Source organism: Oncorhynchus kisutch, linkage group LG14 (assembly GCF_002021735.2).
Source record: "Oncorhynchus kisutch isolate 150728-3 linkage group LG14, Okis_V2, whole genome shotgun sequence".
NCBI classification, from domain to species: Eukaryota; Metazoa; Chordata; class Actinopteri; order Salmoniformes; family Salmonidae; genus Oncorhynchus; species Oncorhynchus kisutch.
This window is the reverse complement of record NC_034187.2, coordinates 78,826,505-78,832,330: the sequence shown is the minus strand read 5'-3', so window position 1 is coordinate 78,832,330 and position 5,826 is coordinate 78,826,505. Positions and strand designations below refer to the sequence as shown.

The window sequence follows — 5,826 nt, the reverse complement described above, 5'->3', positions numbered from 1 at the left end:
TCACTCAAATGCTTTACAAGTTAATAAAAACAAACACACACACACAGAGAGAGAGAGAACTATTCACTCAAATGCTTTACAAGTTAATAAAAACAAACACACACACACACAGAGAGAGAGAGAGAACTATTCACTCAAATGCTTTACAAGTTAATAAAAACAAACACACACACACACACAGAGAGAGAGAGAGAACTATTCACTCAAATACAAGTTAATAAAAACAAACACACACACACAGAGAGAGAGAGAACTATTCACTCAAATGCTTTACAAGTTAATAAAAACAAACACACACACACAGAGAGAGAGAGAGAACTATTCACTCAAATGCTTTACAAGTTAATAAAAACAAACACACACACACAGAGAGAGAGAGAACTATTCACTCAAATACAAGTTAATAAAAACAAACACACACACACAGAGAGAGAGAGAACTATTCACTCAAATGCTTTACAAGTTAATAAAAACAAACACACACACACAGAGAGAGAGAACTATTCACTCAAATGCTTTACAAGTTAATAAAAACAAACACACACAGAGAGAGAGAGAGAGAACTATTCACTCAAATGCTTTACAAGTTAATAAAAACAAACACACACACAGAGAGAGAGAGAGAGAACTATTCACTCAAATGCTTTACAAGTTAATAAAAACAAACACACACACAGAGAGAGAGAGAGAGAACTATTCACTCAAATGCTTTACAAGTTAATAAAAACAAACACACACACAGAGAGAGAGAGAGAGAACTATTCACTCAAATGCTTTACAAGTTAATAAAAACAAACACACACACAGAGAGAGAGAGAGAGAACTATTCACTCAAATGCTTTACAAGTTAATAAAAACAAACACACACACAGAGAGAGAGAGAGAGAACTATTCACTCAAATGCTTTACAAGTTAATAAAAACAAACACACACACACAGAGAGAGAGAGAACTATTCACTCAAATGCTTTACAAGTTAATAAAAACAAACACACACACACAGAGAGAGAGAGAGAACTATTCACTCAAATGCTTTACAAGTTAATAAAAACAAACACACACACACAGAGAGAGAGAGAACTATTCACTCAAATACAAGTTAATAAAAACAAACACACACACACAGAGAGAGAGAGAACTATTCACTCAAATGCTTTACAAGTTAATAAAAACAAACACACACACACAGAGAGAGAGAACTATTCACTCAAATGCTTTACAAGTTAATAAAAACAAACACACACAGAGAGAGAGAGAGAGAACTATTCACTCAAATGCTTTACAAGTTAATAAAAACAAACACACACACAGAGAGAGAGAGAGAGAACTATTCACTCAAATGCTTTACAAGTTAATAAAAACAAACACACACACAGAGAGAGAGAGAGAGAACTATTCACTCAAATGCTTTACAAGTTAATAAAAACAAACACACACACAGAGAGAGAGAGAGAGAACTATTCACTCAAATGCTTTACAAGTTAATAAAAACAAACACACACACAGAGAGAGAGAGAGAGAACTATTCACTCAAATGCTTTACAAGTTAATAAAAACAAACACACACACAGAGAGAGAGAGAGAGAACTATTCACTCAAATGCTTTACAAGTTAATAAAAACAAACACACACACACAGAGAGAGAGAGAACTATTCACTCAAATGCTTTACAAGTTAATAAAAACACACACACACACACACAGAGAGAGAGAGAACTATTCACTCAAATGCTTTACAAGTTAATAAAAACAAACACACACACACAGAGAGAGAGAGAACTATTCACTCAAATGCTTTACAAGTTAATAAAAACAAACACACACACACAGAGAGAGAGAGAACTATTCACTCAAATGCTTTACAAGTTAATAAAAACAAACACACACACAGAGAGAGAGAGAGAACTATTCACTCAAATGCTTTACAAGTTAATAAAAACAAACACACACACACAGAGAGAGAGAACTATTCACTCAAATGCTTTACAAGTTAATAAAAACAAACACACACACACAGAGAGAGAGAGAACTATTCACTCAAATGCTTTACAAGTTAATAAAAACAAACACACACACACACAGAGAGAGAGAGAACTATTCACTCAAATGCTTTACAAGTTAATAAAAACAAACACACACACACAGAGAGAGAGAGAACTATTCACTCAAATGCTTTACAAGTTAATAAAAACAAACACACACACACACAGAGAGAGAGAGAGAACTATTCACTCAAATGCTTTACAAGTTAATAAAAACAAACACACACACACAGAGAGAGAGAGAACTATTCACTCAAATGCTTTACAAGTTAATAAAAACAAACACACACACACAGAGAGAGAGAGAGAACTATTCACTCAAATGCTTTACAAGTTTAATAAAAACAAACACACACACACAGAGAGAGAGAGAGAACTATTCACTCAAATGCTTTACAAGTTAATAAAAACAAACACACACACACAGAGAGAGAGAGAACTATTCACTCAAATGCTTTACAAGTTAATAAAAACACACACACACACACAGAGAGAGAGAGAGAGAACTATTCACTCAAATGCTTTACAAGTTAATAAAAACAAACACACACACACAGAGAGAGAGAGAGAGAACTATTCACTCAAATGCTTTACAAGTTAATAAAAACAAACACACACACACAGAGAGAGAGAGAACTATTCACTCAAATGCTTTACAAGTTAATAAAAACACACACACACACACACAGAGAGAGAGAGAACTATTCACTCAAATGCTTTACAAGTTAATAAAAACAAACACACACACACAGAGAGAGAGAGAACTATTCACTCAAATGCTTTACAAGTTAATAAAAACAAACACACACACACAGAGAGAGAGAGAACTATTCACTCAAATGCTTTACAAGTTAATAAAAACAAACACACACACACAGAGAGAGAGAGAACTATTCACTCAAATGCTTTACAAGTTAATAAAAACAACACACACACACAGAGAGAGAGAGAACTATTCACTCAAATGCTTTACAAGTTAATAAAAACAAACACACACACACAGAGAGAGAGAGAACTATTCACTCAAATGCTTTACAAGTTAATAAAAACAAACACACACACACAGAGAGAGAGAGAGAACTATTCACTCAAATGCTTTACAAGTTAATAAAAACAAACACACACACACAGAGAGAGAGAGAACTATTCACTCAAATGCTTTACAAGTTAATAAAAACAAACACACACACAGAGAGAGAGAGAGAGAACTATTCACTCAAATGCTTTACAAGTTAATAAAAACAAACACACACACACAGAGAGAGAGAGAACTATTCACTCAAATGCTTTACAAGTTAATAAAAACAAACACACACACACACAGAGAGAGAGAGAACTATTCACTCAAATGCTTTACAAGTTAATAAAAACAAACACACACACACAGAGAGAGAGAGAACTATTCACTCAAATGCTTTACAAGTTAATAAAAACAAACACACACACACAGAGAGAGAGAGAACTATTCACTCAAATGCTTTACAAGTTAATAAAAACAAACACACACACACACAGAGAGAGAGAGAACTATTCACTCAAATGCTTTACAAGTTAATAAAACAAACACACACAGAGAGAGAGAGAACTATTCACTCAAATACAAGTTTTAATAAAAACTTATTTTTTTACATTACTACAGTTTTAGTTATTTATTTATTTAGCAAACTCTCAACAAACCTGTAGAAAAGACGTATATAACACGTTACAGTATATAATCCTAACTCCTTAAAATCCACCCTCTGTAAAATGTGCCATCAAAGAGTGGGCCACCAACAAAATCATAAACAACAGATACAATGCATCCCATGACATTTCCACATGCAAATAGTTCTGGATTCTATATGAAATGTATAAGTAGTGCTGAAGGAACGAGAGCAACATGATTTCAAATTGAGGCTGGACTGACTGATTTAGTTTTGGGTTTCAACCCTCCTCATTAGGAAATGAGACTGAGAACGAGATTTGGGTCTTGGAGGAGTTCATTGATGCGGGTGTCTCTTGTGTGTGCGTGTGCTTGTGTGTGTGCTTGTGTGTTTCTTGTGATATGCTTTGGATGTGCTTATCAATACACAATCACCTTTTGTCCCACCCATATCAATAAACGAATTGTATCACACACAGTCATGCAAAAGTTTTTCCGTTGCGTGAAATGCATCCTGTCATCTCTAAATGTGTAACACGATAGGTCTTTTAATATGACACATTTGAACCCAAAACATTTGATTCATAAAATAATTAATCAGACGTCCTCCTGAAGGGGATGATGACTTAATCTTTGCGAGAGGGAGGTAACCTAATTTCATTGGTCCTCGACTCGCATATCAGTCATTTCATTCAGGGTAAGTGGAGTTAGCCGTGAGTTAGCCGTGAGTTAGCCCGCCCCAGAGCAGGTTAATTCTGAAGGATTCGTTGCCATAGAAATTTACCTGGCTAAAAGGTGAGCCACTTTCATAGGACCGGTTATCCAGAGTTGAACTCAGAGTTGACCAAAGTTACCTCTCTAACTCCTCAAAACTGATTCGTAGTATAGGGCTCAGGTTGTTTCTGGAAGTATCCTGGGCTAGGCCTTTCACCAATCAGCTTCCTTCGGCTGGTGTGCGACCCGTGGAGAAGTTGGTTTCACATTTGATAGCCTATCTCTGGGGCTAGTTAGGGACCGTCAAAAAATTACACAATATAAATGGTACAATATTTTCATGTTGCACATCTTTTAGTTCTCTTTACATTCTTTCAATATTTGTATATTAATTTCTACAATTTCTAGTTGGTTTGAGGTTTTTAAGTAATGTACATTTGGAGCTATTGAAATGTTTTCCAAAAATTGTCCCAAAAATTTTCCACAAAATATTGTACATTGTGTAATTTATTGATGGTCCCTATCTAGAACCATAGTGATATCTAAAGTCAAACCAAATTAACCACGGTCAGTGTGCGCATAATGATCAGGTTTTTTGCACCTGTGCTCAGAATTGATGATTACTTGGGTGATGCCAGCTGTGGGCAGGATCGAAAGGAACTCAACCCAAGGAAAACTGTTACGTAGATTCCTTACATTTCACCCATCTTTGTTTTTGACGGTACTGACTTTATGACCAAAATTACCCTTTTTACACTTTGTAGTCAATTTAGACTCAATAACAAATGTTTCTGACTCATATTGATGCTACATAGGTCGTTATCAACCGGAGAAGTTGGTTGTTTGGTTCAGTCACTCTTTAAACATGATTTGAAGCTACACATGATTTGTTTACAAAGTCTCCTATGTTACCATAACCCTAAACTATGGACTAACAGGCCCTTATGGTTATGATAAGTACAACTCTTACTAAACTTCAATTAGCCTATACTGTATGTAATATTGTTAAACAATATTGAAAGTCACCTGTGTGTGTGTGTGTGTGTGTTAAACCCATTAGGCCAGCATGCAGTAATACATTACGTAGTGAAACCACCAGATTAAACTACTTTTCTGGGCTACACTACTGTATGCAGTGTGTGTGTGTTTATAATGGGTGTGTGCGTGTTTATAATGGGTGTGTGCGTGTTTATAATGGGTGTGTGTGTATTTATAACGGGTGGGTGTGTATTTATAACGGGTGTGTGTTTATAATGGCTATGGGTGTATGCATGATAATGGTGTGGTATGCATGATATAATGGGTGTGTGTATGCATGATTATAATGGGTGTGTGTATGCATGATTATAATGGGTGTGTGTATGCATGATTAAAATGGGTGTGTGTGTATTTATAACGGGTGTGTGTGTATTTATAACGGGTGTGTGTGT

General features: G+C 35.3%; 1 pseudogene; it reads right to left on the bottom strand.

Moving 5' to 3' along the window:
- Nucleotides 1-4,963: 4,963 nt before the first annotated feature.
- The window catches only part of LOC109880069 (copine-4-like), a 47,692-nt pseudogene continuing 46,829 nt past the window's right edge, over nucleotides 4,964-5,826 (bottom strand).